The 14,598-nt window shown below is 40.7% G+C and overlaps 2 protein-coding genes across 12 annotated transcripts in view; one reads left to right on the top strand and one right to left on the bottom strand.

Moving 5' to 3' along the window:
- The window catches only part of PPIP5K2 (diphosphoinositol pentakisphosphate kinase 2), an 83,890-nt gene extending 78,065 nt beyond the window's left edge, over positions 1–5,825 (bottom strand). For 2 of the 7 annotated variants that reach the window (XM_055565657.1, XM_055565671.1), the window contains exon 1: positions 5,368–5,630. The gene's annotated coding sequence lies outside the window, so the exon portion shown is untranslated. Of the gene's footprint in view, positions 1–5,367; positions 5,634–5,688 lie in introns of those variants that run through there. The other 5 variants (XM_055565665.1, XM_055565700.1, XM_055565679.1 and 2 more) reach the window with 5 other exon arrangements.
- The window catches only part of GIN1 (gypsy retrotransposon integrase 1), a 33,980-nt gene continuing 25,089 nt past the window's right edge, over positions 5,708–14,598 (top strand). For 2 of the 5 annotated variants that reach the window (XM_055565714.1, XM_055565734.1), the window contains exon 1: positions 5,708–5,839. The gene's annotated coding sequence lies outside the window, so the exon portion shown is untranslated. Of the gene's footprint in view, positions 5,840–9,755; positions 9,803–14,598 lie in introns of those variants that run through there. The other 3 variants (XM_055565743.1, XM_055565754.1, XM_055565723.1) reach the window with 2 other exon arrangements.

Below are 14,598 nucleotides of genomic sequence, written 5' to 3'. Positions count from 1 at the left end.
TTATTTATGGATGCAAATCTATTCAACAAATAACTTTTAACCTATTATAGAGAAGGTACAGTATTAGATGTGGCTGCTGCTGCTGCTAAGTCATTTCAGTCGTGTCCGACTCTGTGTGACCCCATAGATGGCAGCCCACCAGGCCCCGCCGTCCCTGGGATTCTCCAGGGAAGAACACTGGAGTGGGTTGCCATTTCCTTCTCCAATGCATGAAAGTGAAAAGTGAAGTGAAGTCGTGTCCGACTCTAGCGACCCCATGGACTGCAGCCTACCAGGTTCCTCCGTCCATGGGATTTTCTAGGCAAAAGTACTGGAGTGGGGTGCCATTGCCTTCTCCAAGTATGTATATATGTACACACTTTATGGCATTACTTTAAAATTGTACTTTTTTCCTAATTTAGCTACTATAATGAAGCAATAAAAATCCTGTTCTACAGGCAGAGTTGAAAATTAATTTTCAAAATTAGTGTCCATCATGAAAAGTCTAGAGTACATAAAAATGAAATTTTAGAGATCAATAATACCATGACCCAGTGGCAGAACTACTAAATGTAGTTCTTAGTTATGGAATTACTGGGTTGTATTTACTACTAGTCCCTTTACAATATATTTTCCCAAATGTTTGAGCTACTTTATGCATGTATTATGTGTGAGTAGAAATATGCTTTTGGAGAAAAATGTGTATCCTGTACATTTCTTCCAAGACTATTAATTAATGATTTATTTGTCCCCTTCTCTTTGCTTAAATTGTTTCAGTCTTCAACACTGCTTCAAGTATATAAATGTATGTCCCCCATCTGATTATGAGTTTAGGTCTGAATGTCTCATTCACTCATTTGGAGAGAGACAACACACAAATCAACAAATAAATGTATGTTAGGAAGACCTCAATAATATAGTGATATTTGAGTAGAAATCTGAATTAAATGAGGAAACCAATCATGGAGTTATAGGATAAGAGCATTCCAGGTAAGAAACAAATTATAAAGGTCCTAAAACTGATAAATACTTGGCATATTTTCCATGACCAAGGAAAAGTAAGGAGCCCATTGCAGCTGGAGCAGAGCAAGAAAATAAAGAAAAAATGGCAGGAAATAAAGTTGGAAAAGTAACTAGGATGCATACAGAGGACTGAGAAACCACAGTAAGAGTTTTCAATTTTATTAAATGGAACTGGATTTAAGAGAATGGGAGAAGTAGAGGCAAGATATACTGACAATTCTTTAGAAGGGCTTTGCTATAAAGGTAGGCAAAGGCCTTCTTTTTTGTTTCTCTTTTGATATATGAACGGTACTTATAAATACCAGAAATGGACTGAACAAGCTAGTGGTTAAAAGTGTGGATTCTGGAGCCAAAAAGACTTGATGGTGAATCTTAATTCCAGCACCTGTGTGACCTTGAGCAAGTTAATTAACCTCTCAGAGCCTCAGTAAATTGTACCTATCTTTGAAGTCGTTTGACAGATTAAGTTATATTTTAAAAGGTCTTATATCCCACTGCTCAGGCAATATTCCATACCAATTTTATCCAAACATTTGGGAGAAGGGCCCATGCACTTTTATGGCTCCTCAGATTCTAATGTGCAGCTGACTTTGAGAACCAGTGTACAACTCAAAAAAAGAAGGGGGAGTGTAGGACAATGAAAGCACACAGTAAGCAAAACATGTGTTTGCGCCGTATGAGAACATGCTATTATTATAGGAAATCTGATGATCTGCTAAAAACAGAAGTTATGAAGCAGAGCCTTGTCTTCTTGATGCTTGGCACATCAAACATCAAGTACCTAACAAACCTTTCCTTAACAATTGCCAAGATTTTTTCTCTGAATCATTCACTTTGACCTTTGGTCACCTGCAACCTTGGCATTATTTAACTGCTTTGGTTACGTATATCCCATGATAAGCTTCAAGAGAATGAACATTTATTCAACATTGCTATCTGGTAAGTAATTTGTTAACCCAGAGCCTCCCAACACATAGCCTCATCATGAATCAATACTTCAAGCATATGCCCAAAAAATTGCCTCAGCATTTTTGGCACCTGGAACCCCCTGGCCAGTGGCCTCCAACACTGCTCTCTTCAGTTTCTCCTGGAAACATTGCACAAACACTATCATTTTCTATGCATGCTCTAACAAGAAAGTTTGGAAGCAGTTATGACTTTGTGATTTAGCAATTATTCTCAGCAATCCTAGGATTAGAGATATTTTCCTCATTTGATAAATGCTTGCAGTACATAAATGCCCATCATTATAAATGAGGTTCACATGAAGCATAGAAAGTTCAAGAAATTCAACTGTAATCACACAATCAATAAGAGTTGTAAAAACAAATCAAATCCAGGTCCAAAGACCACCATAAACACTTAAGGGGAAAATCAGGACTCCATAGTCCTTATCACAGCATTACACATACTTAATAAATACTTATAAAACTAAAAGTATGAAATAAATCTATTTTTTGTTCCCCCTACCCAGTGGAAGGTACAATGAAGCACAAGATGAGATCGCATGGGCATGACAGGAGATCCAGGACATTCTAAATGAATTGCTATTTCACCTGAATCCCTGATAAACCAAATATAGCATATGCATTTCCGCATTATAGAGCATTTCAATCAACCTACATCCTCTGTCATAAATCCCAAAACATGTAACTGTTTGACTTTAAAGACATTATATTATACAAACATCAGAGTTGGGCCTTTCCCATTTTTAAGATTCTTTCTATAGCAATAGTCCCATAAAGGACTGGCTACATCAGAATTACCTGGGAATATCTGTAAAAACCAAAGTTACTAGACCTACCACAAATCTTCTGCAGCAGCATTTCTTAACCAGATAATCTATATTTTAGCAAATCAATGTACAGCCAGATTTGGTAATCTGTTTATTCGTGCAAAACACAAATACCTCTTAAGGCTGACTTCTAAATTTGAAATCAGTACGTGCTACTGAAGTATCCACACTCAAAAGCATTGGTTCTCAAACTCTGTATTGCGTTGCAATCACTTGGAGGGCTTGTTAAACCACTAAACTAAGAGCCTGGAAGTCACACCCCTGCTGCTGCTGCTGCTGCTGCTAAGTCGCTTCAGTCGTGTCTGACTCTGTGCGACCCCATAGACAGCAGCTCACCAGGCTCCCCTGTCCCTGGGATTCTCAAGGCAACACTGGAGTGGGTTGCCATTTCCTTCTCCAATGCATGAGTGAAAAGTGAAAGTGAAGTCGCTCAGTCGTGTCCGACTCTCAGTGACCCCATGGACTGTAGCCCACCAGGCTCCTCCATCCATGGGATTTTCCAGGCAAGAGTACTGCAGTGGGGTGCCACTGCCTTTTCCGAGCCACACCCCTGCCAACCCTCAAATACACATCAGTACCCTCTCCCATCCTTTATGCTCCATAGCATTCTGGATCTATGTTAATGTTTCCACTAGAGTTATGGTTTTCCTCCCCAGCTTTTTGTGAAATTTTTCAAATATTCAGAGAAATTGAAAGAACAGCTTACTATAAACTCCCTATATACCCACCACTGGACTCAACAACGGCTCTTCCATCTAAGCTGTTGACATCAACACGTCACCTCTAAATACTTTAGTATGCATCTCCTAAAAGCAAGGGCATGCTCTTCAGTTCAGTTCAGTTCAATCCAGTCGCTCAGTCGTGTCCGACTCTTTGCGACCCCATGAATCGCAGCACGCCAGGCCTCCCTGTCCATCACCAACTCCCAGAGTTCACTCAGACTCACGTCCATCGAGTCAGTGATGCCATCCAGCCATCTCATCCTCTGTCGTCCCCTTCTCCTCCTGCCCCCAATCCCTCCCAGCATCAGAGTCTTTTCCAATAAATCAACTCTTCGCATGAGGTGGCCAAAGTACTGCAGTTTCAGCTTTAGCATCATTCCTTCCAAAGAAATCGTTACATAACCACCATATCATTTCCACATAAGAAAACCAATAGTCCTACCGCACTGTTCAAATGTAGTTGAATGGATGCTTTTAGAGAACAAAGATGTCATCTATATATTCCCAGTACTTTTACATAGCATTTATTTGGGTAAGGAGTAAGTGTTCCACCAATTGCTAAATTTAACACCCTCACAACAACTACCCTGCAAGTCAGGAGTTTAAAACTTAAACAGCAAGCTTTGATTTGATACAACCTGCACCTTCTGCCCAACCATTTAATCACTTGTTTTAAACAAGGCCAAGTAAATTATTTTGGCTTCTGAATTATTTAATTCTGCCTCAGAATAGTAAAGCTCCATGAAAACCTTGTGTCGGTCGTCAGACACAAGTAGAAATCGCAAATATTTTTCTTAGCAATACTTTCAGCTACTGAAAACGTTAGTGAAGAAACTGGAAGCCATGACGCATACTAGCAGGACAAAGGTAATGTAATAGTTTTAAAAAATTCAGATTGTTGAATTCTGAAAAGCCGGCTTTTCAATACAGGTTCGAACGTTTACTAGCAGCAAAAATTTACTAGGGCAAGTTAAGTGAGGCTTAGAGATGAGCCTTCGTTCCTACCTCTGTCAAATGAGAATAACAGTCTAATTCACCTCATGGAATCGTTCAGAGAAGTTCACAAGAAAAGACGTAAAGCACTTGGGACACACAAGAACTCAGTGAATTGCAGCTATCTTTTTTTAATTGGCTTGAAACCAAACCTCTATTTTTCACGCGGAATTTTCAGCAGCAAAGCAAAACCCTGTCCCACTGCAGAGCTAAGGTCAGCAGGGAGGCTTCCTATTTGCACAGCTAAGCTTCCCCGCACGCGGACGCCGAGGCTGCGTTCTGCACGGGACTGCAAACGTCGCAGGCGCCAGGAAGCCGCGCAGAACCTGGTCCGGGGTCCCCAGCCTCCGCCCCTTCTCCCTCGGAAGCGCGCGGGGTCGCCACCCTCTCCCAAATGGTTCGGCGCGACAGGGACCCGCAGCCTCCTCCGCGGAGGAGGACGGGGCTTCGGTCTCCTCAAGCCGGGTGGAGGGAGGAGGCGAGGGGCAGAGGGACGAAGACTGAGGAGGGAAAAGGAAAACAGCCGTTTTCCACCTCCCCTCCCCAAACTCGAGACTGCCGACTCTGGTGGAACGAAACCGCCAGACCCTCGCTAGTGCCCTTCGAGTTAAGGTGAGACCTCCGTTATCTCAAAAGCCCAGAAGAGGGAAGGAATGGAGGAGGAGGAAGTCGCGGAGGAAAAATGAAGACGCCGAAGGATCCCTTCCAGGCTGTGACGGCCACTCCTCCACACCGCGGAGGAGCGGCAGCCAGAGCTTTGAAACAGCTGCCCTGCGGCGGCCGCAAACCTCGGGGGACTAGGCTCCGCATCTCGATTCTCCTCAGTTCTCGCCCCGCCCCACCAGCTCCCCGCACCTGCCACGGCTGCGGTTATCACGCGAACTGCAGGAGATGTCCGAGTCCATTCAGGGGCTCCATGCCCCCCTTTAATCCCGGGGGAGCGGGGGTTGGGGGGCGGTCAGGATTGAGGCGCCCGTCAAAGAAAATTCCAGCTGCTAGCGAGAACGTGGGTGCCCTCTCCTCAGCAGCAACTGAAAGGCCCACAAAGAGGTACCGAAGGTACAACCGCACTTCGCGAAGCCCGGTCACGCCTCTTCCCCTCCCCCTCTGGGTCTCACACAAAATCCTCCCCGGGCGGAACGATTTCCGGCAAGAGCCAAACGATCCGCGCCTAACCTTTTCTGACCGCGTCTCCGAGACACCCGCCCCCCCCCCGGCAGAAACACGCCCCTTGTAAACCACCACGCGGATAGTTCCGCTTCCGGCAGCACCACAAAAGTCGTGAGAGGAAGCTTAAATCTTGACGGTAGCCTTTTGGACCACTTCGGTGAGTGGTCGTTTTAGTGTGCTCTCACAGCTGCTGATCGTTTTAAAATGAGGCGAGACCTGACTAATTTCAAAGCCGGGAGGGGCGACCAGTTTAAAGAAGGGTTTAATTGGCTTTATGGAGATTGCGCAGGCGCCCTTGGGGCGGGAGGGCCCTGTTTGGGGCGTTACGCTGCCGCCGGCCGCCGAGCGGCCAAGGGGCGAGTTCCGTTGTCGGGCTGAGGGAGGCGCCTACCCTAGATAAAATTATTGGAGGAATTAAGTAATACGTATTAACAGGAGTATTCACTGGTTTCATTTAATGTTTTACCAGGGACAAAGTGTAAAAAAATATATATATAACCAGATTGAACCCTGAGTTTTACTTAACGGGTCATTTTCTTGCTTACGCTAAATTTAGCTGGACCTTACCCCAGAGTTAGTTAACAGGTAACCAGAACGCTCTGGGAATGCCCAAAGTGGCATCTGAAACTGGGAGCAAACTCGGAAGTTGAGTGTGGCATTTGGCTGAAAGGAAAGGATTCTCTTCCCTCCAACCCCCCGCCCCCCTTACTTTATCCTGGTTGTCGTTTCATCAGCTATTTCCCGTTTTTGCCCCAGATCAAAAATCTGTGCGGGGAGAGCAATGCGAGCTAACAGGAGAATCTTGTCCTTTTGTTTTAAAAGAAAATTACACCTCTGTGGGTTTTCTTTAAATTAGTGTGTCTGAACCAAAACGGGAAAATAGTTTTTTTAAAAATTCATTTCTCACACGTGGCTTCATTTGCATATGGAGATGAAGGCGTTTTTAAGTGAAATTTGCACGCTGAAGCGAAGCAGATTATAGGGAAGTGTCTTGTGTAATTGGATTTCCCAGTCGTTTTCGTTACATAAAATTGTGGTCTTCCAATTTTTCAGAGATTAAAATAGAGTAATGCAGGAATAAAATTAATGATCCCAAGTAAAATGCTCATTGAAATATTACAGATTTTAAGTTTTAAAGTTGAAACTCGTGCATATTATAACTTTTTAGAGGCTTAAATTAGGTGGTCCTGATGGGTTTTGCCCTAGATGAAACACAGTTAGATCCTAATTTTATTTAAAGTGGTACTTAACTGCCTGTGTTGCACACAAGATAAAGTTATTAAAGGAATTAAGTAATAAGTATTTGCACTTAAAAGAAGTATTCACTGGTTTCATTTAATGTTTTACCAGGGACAAAGTGTAAAAAATAATCAGATTTGACACTAACAGTTCATCAATTAGGAATTGTAATCAGACAGCTTTATTGCCTTTTCCTAGGCATTTCAACACACAAGCAATTATTTGTCAAAGAATTCTTGAAAATATGAGCATATCCAAAAAAAAAGGTGTAATGTAATCTTCATCTTTATAACTCAAGCCACCTAATTCTCCCTTGTAAACGATTTCTTTCCTTAATAATATTTGCAAACAGACATTTTGTTTGTTTGTTCTGAGTATTACGCTTAAAGCCATTTTCTCAAATTAACTGCTGGAATGGTTTCTAGGGACCAAGTAGTGAATGTACTTTCAAGAAGGGAAAAATTATTAGTTCTTTTAAGTTTCATCAATAAGTAAATAGCAAACATGCGCAGGAAACTTTTAGCCTTCCTTTTGGACTTCCTTGGTGACTCAGACGGTAAAGAATCTACCTGCAATGCAGGAGACCCGGGTTCCATTCCTGGGTTGGGAAGAACTGGAGAAAGGACTAGCTACCCACTCCAGCATTCTGCTGGGAGAATCCCGTGGACAGAGGACACTGGTGGGCTATAGCCCATGGCGTTGCCAAGAGGCGGACAGGACTGAGTGACGAACACTGTCACTCAGAAGGCTCTGCTTTTTGTGAACTAATTTTTCTTTCTTATGCATTTCTGTTTCTTCTTGTCGTCCGTCTTTACTGACAGAACAGTATTGAGTATTATGGATGATAAATACTTAAACATTTTAACATTAATTATATATTGCTTTACCATATGCAAAGAGCATTTCAAATCCATTATCTCATTGGTCTTTATAATTGTGAAAAAGAAAGGATAAGTAATATTTCTGTTTTGTCAAACATGGTTACTGAGACTTAGGTAACTGTTGCATGCTAGAAATTTTGACTCCTAAAAGCCTTACCTTTTTAGATAGGCCCTTTCTGAAGTGAAGTAATTGTCACCTTTGAAACGTGTGCTCTTTTTATATTAATGCTACCTCTCCTGTCAGGAAATGCAAGTAATTCTTGTTCATTTACAAATAGTTGAATAGCCACTGTGTCCCTATAAAAGTCACCTTGTAGCTTTTCTAACAGAAGCCTGAACCAAGTATCAATGTTATGAAAGCTGAGGATGAGAAATAATTAAATTAGTGGGGGAGAGGGGTTGAGGTTGGAAAAACATGAAATTTGAAACAACAGAGACCAAGGTTTAAATGTCAATGGATGGGCTCACTTTATTGCCTTGAGGAATGTGGACAATCTCTCAGAAGCTCCGTTTTTTTATCTCTAAAATGTATGCAAAATTACTACCTACCCCTTAGGATGTTGTGAGGATCATCACAGTGTAGTACCATATACATGTTTGCAGCTGTTTTTAAAATTTGCTTTTGTAGTTACTTTTAAAAATTAATTTTAAAAAATTGTTTCCCATCTATAGTTTTGGCTTTTCTAGATGTCATAAAAAGAGTAGCATGTAGTATGTTTGTAGCCTTTTGTGTCTGGGTTTCGCTTAGTCCAATAATTTTGAGATTCGTTCCTATTAAATATATTTGTAGTTCCTTTTTGCTGAGGGGTATATTCCACTATGTGGATCTACCACAATTTGTTTATCCATTCACTTGTTGATGAGCATTTAGATTGTTTTTAGGTTTTGGCTGTTATGAATAAATATTCTAGAAACATTCACATACAGATTTTTGTGTGGACATGTACTTTCATTTCTCTTAAGTTAAAGCTGTTTTCCAACATGTTTACACTATTTTTTAGTCTTACCAGCAGTGCTCTGCATGCTTGGTAGTACTTAGTATTGGCAGATTTTTTTTTTTTTTTTTTTTTTTTTTGCCATTTTGATGGATTTGTAGTGGTATCTTATTGTGATTGAGAGCTTCCCAGGTGGCTCAGTGGTAAAGAATACATCTGCAAGTGCAGGAGATGCAGGTTCGATCTCTGGTCTGGGAAGACCCCCTGTAGAAGGAAATGGCAACCCACTCCAGTATTCTTGCCTGGAAAAACCCCATAGACTGAGGCGCCTGGCAGACTGCAGTCCATGGGGTCACAAAGAGTCAGACACGATTTAACACCTGAACAGCAGCAAAAACTTGTGGTTTTAATTTGTGTTTTTCATTGCATAATGGTGTTGAATGTCTTTACATGTCATCTGCTAACCATATCTTCTTTGATGAAGTGTCTGTTCACATCTTTTGCACACTTTAAAAATCGGATTGTTTGCTTTCTTATTATTGGGCTTTGACAGTTCTTTATAGATTCTGGACCCACTTTTTTTTTATTATATATGTGTATTGCAAATAGTTTCTCCCAGCTGTGATTACTCTGTTTTCTTAACAGTATTTTAAAAAGAACATAAGTTTAATTTTTTCTTTTACGAGTGGTTCTTTATGTTTGCTATCTGGAAGTCATTGTCTAACTTAAGCTTACAAAAATTTTCTCTTTTACTTGTCTTCTAGAAATTCTCTAACTTTAGTTTTTACATTTAGATCTGTAAACCATCGTGAATAATTTTAATTTTTTTGTATGGTGTAAGGTGTTTGTTGAGATTCATCTTTTTTAATATGGATGTTTAGTTAGTTGCTCCAGCATCATTTGTTGTAAACATTACTCTTTCTCTGTTGAATTGCCTTGGCACCTATGTAAAAAAATCAGTAAATACCATTTCTGTGTAGCTGTATTTCTGAATACTATTCTGTTCCATAGATTGATGGCTATCATTTTGCCAGTACCACCTGGTCTTGATTACAGTAGCAATAAGTAAGTCTTGAAACAAGGTAATATACAAATTTTCAACTATGTTCTTGTTTTCCAAACTTGTTTTAGCTATTGTTAGTCATCTGGTTTTCCATATCGATTTTTTTATTATTATTATTTTTGTCCGTGCCACAAGGCATGCAGGATCTTAGTTCCCTGACCAGGAATTTGACATACCCCCAGCACCGCTTAGAATCAGCTTGTCGATTTCTACAAAAGAGCTTGTTGGGTTTCTGTTTGCATTGCATTGATTCTGTAAATCAATTTGGGGAGAATTGACATCTTAGTAAGTTTATACAGCTTTTTTCATTGTTAGGGTGGGGAGTGATCTTTTTTTCCACCAGGCAGAAGCCTGTAGAAGAATTTTTTAATGCTATTTACTTCCATTGTTGAATATTATAATTTACCAGTCAATTTCAACCTAAATTAACCCCTTGAGGTCTTTTTTTCTTATCTGGAAAATGGGATATTGTATGGGGTTCCTTTCAGTGCTGTTTTAAAGTATTCTTAGTCGAGATCTAATTTTTCATTGTGTGATGTGGTATATTTAATTTTTCAAAAATCTTTTCATCTTTCCCTACTTGAAGATTAAATATATTTTAGTATCCTTTTCTATATTATAATTGTGTGAAAGAATAGAAATAATAGAATAATGAAACAGAATAGAAATAATGAAATAAACTAACTCTCCTGTTAGTAATAATTGGTCTTTCAAATTAGAGAGTCTTATTTCCTGAACATTTTGGAAATTAGAAATACATGTCATCAAGAATGATGTGTTAAAGAAGTGTAAAAAGTAATTTTACTAAGAGAAAATGAAATGGAATGCCTTTTTCTTCTGTGAAATTACCACCTGCCTTATTTTCTTTATTTAGGAAGTGCTTAGGAAAGAGATTGGAGAAGGAAATGGCAACCCACTCCAGTGTTCTTGCCTGGAGAATCCTAGGGACTGCGGAGCTTGGTGGGCTGCTGTCTGTGGGGTCCCACAGAGTCGGACACGACTGAAGCGACTTAGCAGCAGCAGCAGCAGTAGGAAAGAGATGCAAGAAAATGACCTGATAGGTGCTTTTTGTTATACACGTAGGGAACTTAGTATTAACTTGTTTTCTGCCAGGTTTCTTTAGTTCCAGTTAAAGAAATGCTGGAAACGTTTAGTCTGTACCTCTAGTTCAGTTCAGTTCAGTTCAGTTCAGTCGCTTCGTCGTGTCTGACTCTTCGTGACCCCATGAATCGCAGCACGCCAGGCCTCCCTGTCCATCACCAACTCCTGGAGTTCACTCAGACTCACGTCCGTCGAGTCAGTGATGCCATCTAGCCATCTCATCCTTTGTCGTCCCCTTCTCCTCCTGCCCCCAATCCATCCCAGCATCAGAGTCTTTCCCAGTGAGTCAACTCTTCACATGAGGTGGCCAAAGTACTGGAGTTTCAGCTTCAGCATCATTCCTTCCAAAGAAATCCCAGGGCTGATCTCCTTCAGAATGGACTGGCTGGATCTCCTTGCAGTCCAAGGGACTCTCAAGAGTCTTCTCCAACACCACAGTTCAAAAGCATCAATTCTTCAGTGCTCAGCCTTCTTCACAGTCCAACTCTCAAATCCATACATGACCACAGGAAAAACCATAGCCTTGACTAGATGGACCTTTGTTGGCAAAGTCATGTCTCTGCTTTTGAATATGCTATCTAGGTTGGTCATAACTTTGCAAGCGTCTTTTAATTTCATGGCTGCAGTCACCATCTGCAGTGATCTTGGAGCCCAAAAAAACAAAGTCTGACACGGTTTCCACTGTTTCCCCATCCATTTCCCATGAAGTGATGGGACCGGATGCCATAATCTTCATTTTCTGAATGTTGAGCCTTAAGCCAACTTTTTCACTCTCCACTTTCACTTTCATCAAGAGGCTTTTGAGTTCCTCTTCACTTTCTGCCATAAGGGTGGTGTCATCTGCATATCTGAGGTTATTGATATTTCTCCCGGCAATCTTGATTCCAGCTTGTGCTTCTTCCAGTCCAGCGTTTCTCATGATGTACTCTGCATAGAAGTTAAATAAGCAGGGTGACAATATACAGCCTTGACGTACTCCTTTTCCTATTTGGAACCAGTCTGTTGTTCCATGTCCAGTTCTAACTGTTGCTTCCTGACCTGCATACAGAGTTCTCAAGAGTCAGGTCAGGTGGTCTGGTATTCCCATCTCATTCATAATTTTCCACAGTTTATTGTGATCCACACAGTCAAAGGCTTTGGCATAGTCAAGAAAGCAGAAATAGAAGTTTTTCTGGAACTCTCTTGCTTTTTCCATGATCCAGCGGATGTTGGCAATTTGATCTCTTTTTCCTCTGCCTTTTTTAAAACCAGCTTGAACATCAGGAAGTTCATGGTTCACGTATTGCTGAAGCCTGGCTTGGAGAATTTTGAGCATTACTGTACCTCTAAGTGACTTATAATATCAGTGTTATTAGTCTACAACCTTTTCTTAATCTCTGAAAATTTAATAAATCTAATTTGTGTTTACTTATTAAATGCCTAACTCACAGTTGTCAAACTCTGTGCCAAGGCTTTCCAGGACATCATAGTGAATTCACAGGGTACCGTGAAGTGTTTTAAACCTTCAGAGGAAACACAGCTATATTCAGCGTCTGTCGGATGTCTTGTGGACTGCTAGTTCACAGTTCCAACATTAGGTCACACTACTTTCCTTTCTTCTACATCTTTGCAAAACTGGGTTTTGGATGTTGGCTGTGGTAATAATGGAAATACTGCATGAAAACCAGTATGGAGGAAGGAAAGAAGGTGACAGTGTTTAATCTGATTCCCAGGTTTGAGAAGTGGAACACTGACCAGAGGTGCATGCATACCGTTAGTAAGAAACTAGAGTTACCTCAACACTATATACTGAATATTTTATCCCTCCAAAATTCATATGTTAAAGTTCTAAGCCCTAATGAGATGGTATTAGTAGGTGGTGCCTTTGGTAGGTGATTAGATCCTGAGGGTAGACCTCTCAGGAATGGAATAAGTGTCTTTATAGAAGAGAACTCTGAGAGCTCCTGAACCCCTTCTACCATGTGAGGATGTAGCAAAGATGCCATTTATGAAGCAGGAAGCAAGCTCACCAGACAGGGAATCTACCACTTGTTCTTGAACTTCCCAGCCTCTAAAACTAGGAGAAACAAATGTTTGTTATTATTAAGTCATCTAGTCTAGGATACATTGCTACAGCAACCCAAATGGACTAAGACACCCTGGAGAAGGAAAGGGGGAGGGGTATTGTGGGAACTCAGAGAGGTTTTTAACTGTAAGGGCAAAATATAGACATCACTGTGCTTTTTGCAGGCATTCGTGTTTCCTCATGGCCAGTTTTTTCCTACCAGTTACAATTACCCACATCCTCCTGTTTCAGTTTGGTGAATCACGTGGATTGATTTGCTTGTGTGGAAGAATCCTTGCTTCCCTAGTATAAACCTCTGTGTTTTAAGGTCTATATTTCCTTTGAGGTGTGAGAGTTTGGTCTTTTACTCCTGCAGGCTTTTTAGAGGCCTGATGAGACTTCTTCCCCTTTCTTTTAATGTCCTTCAGGAGATTTTGCAACCTTTACTGGTCTCTGAAATGGAGGCAACAGAGAATTTTACATTTTAAACAAAATAAACATCTTTCTGCAGGTACCGTGCTCTCAGTGGCTAAACTGGGATGTTTTATTAAAGTTTTCTTTTAGATAATTTAGAATATTGGTGGTCCCAAAATCCAACAAGGGAAAACATGGGGTCATTGGGGGAATGACCTCATGGGGTCACATAGGGAATATGGGGTCATTTATAGTATATGATAAATTTTACAGAATATAGACCATAATGATTTAAACTAAGAAAAAGCAGGTCCTTCTGGCTCTTAGACTTGGAAGAGCTTGTGTCAGTGTATCTTAGAGAGAAAAGTAAGATAGGAAAATGATTTTTGCTTGTTTGTTGGTTGTTTTTTTAAGAGTGAAGGAGAATTAGTACAAAACTGGAATGACAGGCAAATAGATGGGTAGACTGACAGTCTGTACTCCCTACTTGAAACCACACACAGCTTCCTAAATTGAAAATTGATGAAGGATGGAAGTTTGGTACAGAATCCTTTGGCAGAGGAAAGGCTGTAGACAGGATGAATGACATGAAAGTAAAAGCATCAAGGGGTCTCCTGTCGCAGATTTGAGGTTGCGGAGTAGCGCTTCCCCACCGTCAGTTGGAAAAGCACTGAGGTTTAGAGCACGCGGAACCGGAGAACACCAGATGTATCTACAGCAAGGACTGAGTGCGCAAGGGGCAGACCCTCTTGATGTGCTTACTGTTGCCAGCTTCATCTAGGAAAACTTCTGTACACATCTTTTGATGGGCATACACTCGTTTCACTAGGATGTAAACTTAAAAATAGAATTGCCGAGTCCTTAGGGTATGCTTAGCTTTAGAAGAAGCTGTCAGTTTTCCAAAGTGACTGTAGCCTTTTACACGTACACATACAATGTGTGAGAGTATCCTCCCAACACCTGCTGTCTGTTTTGAAATTTAGCCTTTTTGGTAGTGTATAGTTGTAAATCATTTTGGCTTTAGTTTGCATTGCCCTGGGAGTAATGATGTTTGAGGACATTTTCACTTGCTTATTATCCCTTTGAGCGTTCACTTTTTTTGAAATTTCATGTAAGGTATTTCCCTGTTTTTTTATATTTTTATCCTTTTCCTTTTGATTTTGTCATAATTCATTGTATTTGCCGGGTATGAGTCCTTTGTTAGATATATATATTAAAGTTATCCTCTCCCAGTCAGTG

The sequence above is a fragment of the Bubalus kerabau genome, chromosome 1, assembly GCF_029407905.1.
Source record: "Bubalus kerabau isolate K-KA32 ecotype Philippines breed swamp buffalo chromosome 1, PCC_UOA_SB_1v2, whole genome shotgun sequence".
NCBI classification, from domain to species: domain Eukaryota; kingdom Metazoa; phylum Chordata; class Mammalia; order Artiodactyla; family Bovidae; genus Bubalus; species Bubalus kerabau.
This window is presented reverse-complemented; position numbering and strand designations above follow the sequence as displayed.